Raw genomic sequence first — 11,928 nt, 5'->3', positions numbered from 1 at the left:
TGGTTTTAGGTGAGAATTTTTAGGATATGGGCATGCCAAAGTGAATCATGCAGGTGAGGATGGGTTGAGGTAGGAAAACTCATTCTTTTCACTTTCCACCAAATTTATTGAGGTGTTTGTGATGATAGATAGCATTTATAGTGGTGTTTGTGGTAGTTTGTAGGAATGGAATGTTTGTTGATGATTATTGTCTCCAACCCTATTGAGTGGTGATTCATGTTATTTTTTCCATTTGAGTTCGATTCACCATCACAAAGATGCCTATGAGTAACTCTCTGTTAACCAATTTAGGGATTTATGTTAGGAGGATTTGTTAGATATTTTCAGAGTGTTTTTTGAGCATTACCACTATTCCATTGCAGCTCCAAAAGCCTCAAAAGATGGAGTTTCAAGATGAGCAATAAGAGGCCAACTTGGTTCGTACCCCAAGGGGTGGTCGACCGAGGCAAGCGACCAATCCTGGAGGGTCCTGATCGATTGTCCCAATCCCAGGTCTGATCAGGTAATGTGTCCTATCTCAATCTAGTTTGTTTCCAAATGTTAATTTATATATTATCCTTATACTTGCTACATTTTAGGTGATTTATTGGCCTTCTTGTGATGCACGATTTGATACTCTTGGGAGTGCTAACGCCGTGATAGGTGAGGGATGCAATATACATATTTGTGTATTTTATTCATATTCCACCTCATGCTATTATAATTGTTGGTGTGTGCTATTATGGTTGATATCGTAAGGCATGCATGCACGGGTTGTAATATGATTATATTTGCTTATGTTATTAATGTATTTATTTCAACACAAGTTATGATTGTGAATATGATATGTTGGGAATGGGGTGGTTATGCATTTCATGTACATATACCTAGGGTTATAGGTCGCCCATTGCCATTGGTACCGTTGCATCCATTTTTAGACATTTAGCTGCATTATTTGTAAGCATCTAGTTGCATGGGTAGATTATTATTTTTCAGCATGGATATTGAAGTCGAGTGACCCGTGATAGCAATGGCTATGTCATGTGGGCGTCCAACATAAGTAACCATTATACGAGAAGACACAAACCCATTGTTATCATGCAATGACAATGTTGCATATGTGAAGGGTTTGGTATCACAGTCCACCCAGCCGGTATCGGGCTTACCCCACTACTTGACTGTGATTTATTGCCAAGATCTAATTTCACGGCCAATCCATAACCACACAATACACAATAATATAATCTAAAGAGCAAATGAATAAAATGTATCAAATATAAGTTATTATAGTCATCCCAAAATGATAATCATAATTAATGTTAATAATTAATGTTATACAACAAAAGTCTCAAAGTTATCAACAAAGGTTCAAGAGTAGTTAACAATATTGTCTACCAAAATGATATAGAATACATGATAGAAATTAAGGCAACAACTAGGGGTGTCAATTTACAACCCAAATCGTTAAAATTCAGACCAAACCATCCCATTATAGCCCGAACCAACCCAAACCAGTCCAAACAGAACCTTAACGGGTGAATAGAAAATTGAAAATATACAATGAGAATAAATAGAAAATTAAACAAAGACTAATAATCGTAAATAACATTATAGACCAGCATCAAAATTAAGACAAACTTAGACCAAACAACATTGTTTACCTACAAACAACCATTAACAGAGTAATTAAACGTTCATCTATCATAAACCACAATATATATATATATATATATATAATCCAAAATTTCATGTGAATAGAACTTAAAAAATCTTGTAATAATCAACAACTACACTTTTACATCAAACACCATTCACTCAAAAAGCGAAACTGGTTATCTCTGCAAAACAACACAAGATTGCATGTCACAGAAACCAATATTATATTGGATATTAAATTTTAAACCACAACACACTACATCGAGCAATAATCGATAACCATATTTCAAACTAGAGCACATGAGAAAATTAGAAAAAATAAAATAAATAGAACTAACATATCATCAAACCCGTATGTCACTTACCAACATATATGTTAACTCGATCCATGCCAAAACCGACAATAGTTCTAAAACTATAAGCAGCAACAAAATAAGTAAAAACCATTAATTGAAAAATCAAACACTAATTATAAAAATACAAAGGTAAATATTTAAAATTATAAATAAAATTAATATCCCAAATTTTGTAGCTAAGTCCATTATTGAAGCTCCAACAACATATGTTAAAGACTCCAACTCAATATACAAAGCAAAAAAATGATAATTTAAGCAAAAAATAAAAAACTTTAACGTTTGCAAATTGAAAAAATAATTTACTGAAAATATGATTTGAAAATTATAAAGAAGAATAAATATGATTGCAAGTCAAATAACAAATCTTCGCATTAAAAAACCTACAAACCGCCAAAGGAATGCATAGTCCATGGCTCTTTGGGAAAACCTGTGAATCATTAATTACAACATCAACAACAAAGAAACCACTAATAAAAACACCGATAAATTTCATATGAATGTAATTAATCAATCTAACTACACAATCCATAAAAAAAAAAAAAAAAAAAAACCTTCTAAAAAGTGGAGCACTAATATTTATTGGAAGGATCAACCATTGAAATTCACTATCCCAACGAAACGCATAAAAAAATAAAATATAAAAAAAGTAGTTAATGATTGACTGAATGATGAATAAATAGATAAAAATACCTTCCAAAACATCAACAAATAAATTATAATTTTGAGGCAACAACAATGTATAGGTGACTTTTCAAAGCTAAACCCTTCACTTCTATTTGACAATGCACTCATCAATTCTTTGTAATTCTTCATTTTTTTCAATTAATCATTTTGAAAGCCAATACAATAAATGAATGAACTGAATGATTTATCAACTAATACAATCACAACATATATTGAAAGTTTGCAATGAAAATAAATAGAAAATTGAATAAAGACTAATAATCGTAAGTAACATTATAGACCAGCATCAAAATGAAAAATTACGCTCTACTGAGCAATAATCGAGAACCCTATACAAACTAGAGCACATGTGAAAAATTAGAAAAATAAAATAAATAGAATTAACATATCATCAAATCCGTATGTTGCTAGCATATTTGTTGATTAAATCCATGCTAAAATTGACAATAGTTCTAAAACTACAAGCAGTAATAAAAATACGTATAGAATCATTAATTGAAAGAATCAAACACTAATCATAAAAATACACACGTAAATATTTAAAATATGAAAAGAAAAAAGAAGAAAAAACTTCATATCTCAAATTTTGTTGCCAAGTCCATTACTGAAGCTCCAACAATATATGTTAAAGACTCCAAGCTCAATCTACAGAGCAAAATAATAATAATTTAAGCAAATAATCAAAAACTTCAATGTCTGCAAATTAAAAAAAATAATTTACTAAAAATATTATTTAAAAATTATAAAATAAAAATTAGTATGATTGTAAGTCAAATAACAAATCGTTGCACTTAAAAATATGCAAGCTGCCAAATGAATGCAAAGTCCATGGCTTTTTGGGAAAACCTATGAATCATTCACTACAACATCAATAAAAAAACCACTAATAAAAATATTGATAAATTTCATATGAATGTAATTAACAAATCTAGCTACACAATCCATCAAAAATTCAAAAAATGTGGAGCACTAATGTTTCTAAGAATGATCAACCATTGAAATTCACTATCCCAACAAAAAAAAAAAAAAGAAGCAGTTAATGATTGACTAAATTATTTATAAATCGATAAAATATTTCTCAAAACATCAACAAATAAATCAAAATTTTGACGCGAAAGCAATGTATAACTGACTTTCCAAAGCAAAACCCTTCATTTCTATTTGACAATGCACTCATCAATTATTTGTAATTCTTCGTATTTTTCAATTCATCATTTTGAAAACCAATACATCAAATGAAGGAATTGAATGATTTATTCATTAATGCAATCACAACATATATTAATAGTACACAATGAGAATAAATAGAAAATTAAACAAAGACTAATAATCGTAAGTAATATTATAGACCAACATTAAAATGAAGAATTATATTATATCGACCAATAATCTATAATCCTATTTCAAACTAGAGCACATGAGAAAAATTAGAAAAAATAAAACAAATAGAACTAACATATCATCGAACGCATATAGTACTTGTCAGCATATTTGTTGACTTGATCCATGCAAAAATTGACAATAGTTCTTAAACTACAAGCAATCAAAGAACGATATTTCGTTCGTTTCGCCTAGTTCGCTGCACAGCGAACCGGGCAAAATGGCGAAATTTCGCCTACATTTCACCGAACTTTGCCTTTGAGATTTCGCCCAAAAAGTGTTTTCGTTATGACTTATGAGTACTTAAGTGAGATAAAACAAAACAATAAAGAGCATTAATTGTTTGTCTCCCCCCATTAATGTAAATAAGCACGTCACCTAGGGTGACTCACCCTCCTCTTTAATTGCTTAACCAATTACCACACATAACACAACCACGTGTGTGGTCCTCAACGTGATTTATTTTAAAAACTATCCATCCGCACTTCAGAGTTCATTTCTTTCTCATTTCTTCTCGGCGACGGCGCTGCTACTACTCTGATGGTTTGCCACTGCAACCCAAGATCTGGCTCACAGTGTTTCTTTCTATTTCTCTATCTCTCTTTCTTTCTTTCTTCTTCTTCTTCTCTTTCAACGATCCGGCGAAAATAGCACCACCGGTGGTACTACTCATGGTTCCTCGTGTCGGCCGGCAATATAAAAATCGACATATCGCTGGGGGGGGACACGACACTCCCAGTGACACCGAATTAACCAAAAGTCGGCGATATATCACCGACTTTTGGCGATAAATAGGGAAAGTCGATTAAAACACCATTGTCGGACTGTTACTGACCTTCCCACGGTTCTTGCAATGATAATCAAACAAGTATGAGGGAGGCAAATGATTCCGAGAAATTAACAGGTAACGTAGTGGTTGAATTGGGTTTGTTTTGATTAATTTAAAACAAGATGCATTCCTAGCATTAACCCAAATTAAATAACAAGTTATAGTCATGAAATATAAATTAAATCCAGGTTAATTGAAGTACGTTTTTATATCCCAGTTATAAGAAGAAGTATAGAAAAGAACACAAATTAAGATTAATCACATAAAGTAAGTGAAACCGTCCATACAAACCCCATGGATTCATTAGTACTAAATCCAAAGAACTCTCGTCGTCTAGGATCACTTACGGTTGTTGATGGATTCCTCATCATCGCGTGATTCACAGAACACACCAGAGTAAATGAGTAATCCAGTTCTAGACTCACTTGACATTGTGAGGTGTTCACACGAGGATTGGCATTCAATCCTTCACCACCAATACCACCAAGTGTAACATAAGTTACAGAACCAACAACCCCCATCTTTAGGTGATGTTTTAGATCAAAATAACACTCCCAATGTGTTTATTGGCCTCAAATTAGGTTACACGTCAAATTTCAGGTCAAAATGACCTGAAATACCCTTCGAAACATGGGTTCAATTTTTCATTGAACCCCAACCAAAAGTCGGGCGACTTTTGGCGACATGTCGCCAGTCGCTGTCGCTAGGGTCCGACACTGCGACACGGGCCGACATATCGAACCTTGGTACTACTCCTCTTCGGTTTAGTAAAAATAGCACTAAATCAGGCGATTTTCGTTTGGTTCACCGAAAAATCGAACATCAACAATTTTCCTGCGATTTTAATACAGTTTCGTTTCGCCCCCTGATTTCGGTTTGCCGGGAGGCGAAATTCGGGGAAATTCGGCGAAATTAAGTTCTTTACAAGCACTAAGAAAATAAGTATATAATCATTAATTGATGGAATCAAACACTAATCTAAAAATACACACGTAAATATTTAAAATTAGAAATAAACTCCTTATCTCAAATTTTGTTGCCAAATCCATTACGGAAGCTCCAACAACATACGTTAAAGACTCCAAGCTCAATCTATAGAGCAAAAAAATAATAATTTTAAGTAAAGAATAAAAAACTTCAACGCCTGCAAGTTGAAAAAATAATTTACTAAAAATATGATTTAAAAAATAATAAAAAAAAAAGTATGATTGTAAGTCAAATAACAAGTCATCACACTCAACAACCTACAAACCGCCAAAGGAATGCCTAGTCCATGGCTCTTTGGGGAAACCTGTGAATCATTCGCTACAATATCAAAACAAATAAACCATTAATAAAAATAAGATAAATTTCATATGAATGTAATTGATCAATCTAACTACGCATTCCATCAACAATTCAAAAAAACCTTCTAAAATGTGAAGCACTAATGTTTATAGGAAAGATCAACTATTGAAATTTAGTATCCCAACGGAATACTGGAAAAAAATAAAAGAATATATAAGCAGTTAATGATTGACTAAATGATCAATAAATCGATAAAAATACTTCCCAAAACATAGACAAATAAATCAAAATTTTGAGTCAACAGTGATGCATATGGACTTTCCAAAGCGAAACCCATCACTTCTATATGACAATGCACTTATCAATTATATGTAATGCTTCATCCTTTTCCATTCATCATTCTGAAAACCAATACAACAAATGAAGGAACTGAATGATTTATCCACTAACATAATCACAACATATATTGAAAGTATGCAATGAGAATAAATAGAAAATTAAACAGAGACTAATAATTGTAACTAACATTATAAACTAGCATCAAAATTAATATCAGCTTAGACAAAACAACACCATTTACCTGCAAACAACCATTAATAGAGTTACTAAATGTTCGTCTATCATAAACCCAAAAAAAAAAAATGATTTAAAATTCTATATGAGTAGAACTTAAAAAGTCTTGTATTAATCAAACAACTACACATTTGCAACAATAACATTCACTCAAAAGCAAAACTCATTCTCTCTACAAAACAACACAAGATTGCATACCACAAAAGTCAATATTATATCAGATATTAAATTTCAAATCACAACACATTACACCGAGAAATAATCGAAAACCTTATTTCAAACTAAAGCACATGAGAAATGGTAAAAGAAATAAAACAAATAAAACTAACATATCATCAAACTCATATGTCATTTGTTAGCATATTCGTTAACACAATCGATGTCAAAACCGGCAACATTTCTAAAACTATAAGCAGTAACAAAATAAGTAAAAAACCATTAATTGATGGAATCAAAATCTAGTCATAAAAATACACATGTAAATATTTAAAATTAGAAATAAACTACTTATCTCAAATTTTGTTGCCAAATCCATTATAGAAGCTTCAACAACATTTGTTAAAGATTCGAAGCTGGACTTACAGAGCAAAAAAATAATAATTTAGCAAAAAAAATCCAAAACTTCAACGTCTACAAATTGAATAAAATAATTCACTAGAAATATGATTAAAAAATTATAAAGAATAATAAATATGATTGCAAGTCAAATAACAAATCATCGCACTCGAAAACCTATAAGCCGCCAATGGAATGCATAGTCCACATTTGGGAAAACCTGTGAATCATTCACAACAATATCAACAAGAAAGAAACCATTAATAAAAACACCGATAAATTTCATATTAATGTAATTAACCAATCTAACTACACAATCCATTAAAAAAATAATAATAAAAAAAAATAAAAAGAAAAAGTGGAGCACTAATGTGTTTCTAGGAAAAATCAACCATTGAAATTCACTATCCCAACAAAACGCTGAAAAAATAAATAAATAAATAAGCAATTAATGATTGATTAAATGGTCAATAAATCGATAAAAATATCTTCCAAAACATTATCAAATAAATCAAAATTTGAAAGCAATAACAATGTATAGGTGACTTTCCAAAGTGAGACCCTTCATTTCTATTTGACAATATACTCATCAATTCTTTGTAATTCTTCATCCTTTTTAAATCATCATTTTGAAAACTAATACAAAAAATAAATGAACTGAATGATTTATTCAATAATACAATCACAACATATATTGAAAGTATGCAATGAGAATAAATAGAAAATTAAAAAAGACTAATAATCGTAAGTAACATTATAGACCAGCATCAAAACGAAGAATTACACTATATCGAACAATAATTGAGAACCCTATTTTAAACTAAAGCACATGATAAAAATTAGAAGAAATAAAACAAATATAACTAACATATCATCAAACCCGTATAATACTTGTAAGCATATTTGTTGACTTGATCCATGCCAAAACCGACAATAGTTTTAAAACTACAAGCAGTAACAAAATAAATATAGAACCAAGGAACGAAATCTTCGAAATGTGCAAAACTGCAAAGCAACAAATGTGAAATTTAGAATAATAATAAAATTATATAATGTAATCATTGTAAAACATTAGTGTCATTTTGTCAAGTTTAAAAAAATAACAAAATAAAACTTAAAAACAAATAAAGTCATGTATCATGTACAGTATAGAGATATTTACGTTTATCCATTATTTATTTTTATTTTTATACAATTTCATGGTCCACGTGTGTGGCTCAAATACAATCACTGTTCATCTTCCTTCTCCATTCTTGCATGACCAAACGCCGGAAATAAAAGTCGAGTTTGCTCTTCTGAAGACCAAAAGCATCAACGACGTTTGCTCCTCGTGAATAAGCTTCTATGACGGACAATGGTGTTGCGACGGTGAGTTATCGCCGATAAATCACTATTTTGGACGATATTTCTTGATAAATCACCAGTTCGGCGATAAAATAGCCGGATATTGCCGATAATTCGGCGATATCCTGCGGATGTTGGTTTCGGACCCTTTTTCAGTTCACCACTTACCGATATCACCGAATTCGGCGATAAAATGTTCCATATATAGAACCATTAATTGATGGAATCAAACACTAGTCATAAAAATGCACATGTAAATATTTAAAATTAAAAAGAAACTCCCTATCTCAAATTTTGTTCCAAGTCTATTATAGAAGCTCCAACAACATATGTTAAAAACTACAAGCTCAATCTATAGGGCAAAAAAATAATTTAAACAAATAATAAAACACTTCAACGTCTGCAAATTGAAAAAATAATTTACTAAAAATGTTATATAAAAATTATAAAGAATAATAAGTATGATTGCAAGTCAAATAACAAATAATCGCACTCAAAAACCTATAAAAGAATGCATAGTCCATGGCCCTTTGAGAAAACCTGTCAATCATTCACTACAACATCAAACGAAGAAACCACTAAAAAAACACCGATAAATTTCATATGAATGTAATTAATCAATCTAACTACACATTCCATCAATAATTTAAAAAATATATTATAAAAATGTGGAACATTAATGTTTTTAGGAAGGATCAACTATTGAAATTCACTATCCCAACGAAATGCTGAAAAAAATAAAAAATAAATAAGCAGTTATTGATTGACTAAATGGTCAATAAATCGATAAAAATACTTCCCAAAATATCAACAAATAAATCAAAGTTTTGTGACAACAACAATGTATAGGTGACTATCCAAAACGAAACCCTTCACTTTAATTTGACATTGCACTCATCAATTATTTGTGCTCTTTCATTTTTTTCCATTCATCATTCTGAAAACAATTACAACAAATGAAGAAACTGAATGATTTATCCACTAACACAATCACAATATACATTGAAAGTATGCAATGAGAATAAATAGAAAATTAAACAGAGACTAATAATCCTAATTAACATTATAGATCAACATCAAAATTAAGACAAACTCATACCAAATAACACTGTTTACCTACAAACAACCATTAACAGAGTTACTAAACGTTCGTCTATTATATATCACAAAAAAATATATATGATTTAAAATTTTATGTGAGTAGAACTTAAAAAGTCTTGTATTAATCAATTACACATTTGCATCAAACACAATTCACTCAAAAACAAAATTGTTTCTCTTTGCAAAACAACATAAGATTGCATACTATAGAAGTCAATATTATATTGAATATTAAATTTCAAATCACAACACACCTTACGTCGAGAAATAATCAAGGAGCTTATTTCAAACTAGAGAGTACATGAGAAAAATTAAAACAAATAGAACTAACATATCATCATACCCGTATGTCACTTGCTAGCATATTTGTTAAAACAATTAATGGCAAAATTGGCAACAATTATAAACTACAAGCAGTAACAAAATAAGTATAGAACCATTAATTGATGGAATCAAACTGTAGTCATAAAAATATACACTATATATATATATATTTAAAATTAGAAAGAATAGTCATAAAAATATACACGTATATATATATATTTAAAATTAGAAAGAAACTATCTCAAATTTTGTTGCCAAGTCCATTAATGAAGCTTTAACAACATATGTTAAAGACTCAAAGTTGAACCAACAGAGCAAAAAAATAATAATTTAAACCAAAAAAATCTAAAACTTTAACATCTGCAAATTAAAAAAATTAATTCACTAAAAATATGATTTAAATATTATAAAGAATAATAAGTATGATTGCAAGTCAAATAAAAAATCATCGAACTCGAAAACCTACATGCCGCTAAATGAATGAATAGTCTATACCCCATTGAGAAAACCTGTGAATCATTCACTACAACAACAACAACAAATAAACCTTAGAAAAAACACCGATAAATTTCATATGAATGTAATTAACCAATCTAACTACACATTCCATTAAAAATTTAAAACAAACATTTTAAAATTGTGGAGCACTAATGTTTATAGAAATGATCAACCATTTAAATTAAGTATCTCAACGAAACACTAAAAAAAGTAAAAAATCAATAAGCAATTAATGATTGGCTAAATGATTAATAAATCGATAAAAATATTTTTCAAAACATCAACAAATAAATAAAAAATTTGAAGAAATGGCAATGTATAAGTGATTTTTCAAAACGAAACCCTTTACTTACACTTCTATTTAACTATGCACTCGTCAATTATTTGTAATACCTCTTTTTTTTCCATTCATCATTTAAAAAACCAGTACAACAAATTAAGGAACTAAATGATTTATCCACTAATAAAATCACAACATATATTGAAAGTATGCAATGAGAATAAATAGAAAATTAAACAAAGACAAATAATCGTAACTAAATAACTAACAATATAGACTAGCATTAAAATTAAGACTAGCTCAGACCAAACAACACTGTTTACCTACAAAAAACTATTAACAGAGTTACTAAACGTTTGTCTATCAGAAACCACACAAAAAAAAATCTTATTCAAAATATTAGGGGAGTATAACTTAAAAAAATATGTATTAATCGACAACTACACTTTTGCATCAAATATCATTCATTAAAGGAAAACCGCTTCTCTCTACCAAATCACACAATATTGCATACCACATAAGTCAAGAATATATCGGATACTAAATTTCAAACCGCAACACAGCACACTGAGCAAGAATCGATAACCTTATTTCAAACTAGAGTTCATAAATAAATTTAAAAGAAATGAAAAAACTAGGAGTAACAGATTATCAAACTCGTATATTCATTGTCAGCATGTTTGTCAACTTTATCAATGCCAAACCAACAAAATTCTAAGACTACTCACAGTAAATTAAGTATAGAACAAAAAATTGATGGAATCAAACTTTAGTCATAAAAATATACAGGTAACCATTTAAAATTATAAATTAACTCCCTATCTCAAAATCTGTTGCCAATCCCATTAAGAATGCTCCAACAATGTTCACTCAAAAGCAAAATTGTTTTTTTTTGCAAAACAACACAAGATTGTATACTACAAAAGTCAATACTATATTGGATATTAAATTTTAAACGACAACACACTACACCGAGCAATAACTGAGAACCCATTTTCAAACTAGAACACATGAGAAAAAATAAAAAAATAAAATAAAATAAAACCAATATATCATTAAACCCGTATGTCACTTACCAATAT

The sequence above is a fragment of the Hakea prostrata genome, chromosome 2 (genome assembly GCF_041222555.1).
Source record: "Hakea prostrata isolate BN-2017 chromosome 2, UWA_Hpros_2, whole genome shotgun sequence".
Taxonomy (NCBI): domain Eukaryota; kingdom Viridiplantae; phylum Streptophyta; class Magnoliopsida; order Proteales; family Proteaceae; genus Hakea; species Hakea prostrata.
This window is presented reverse-complemented; position numbering follows the sequence as displayed.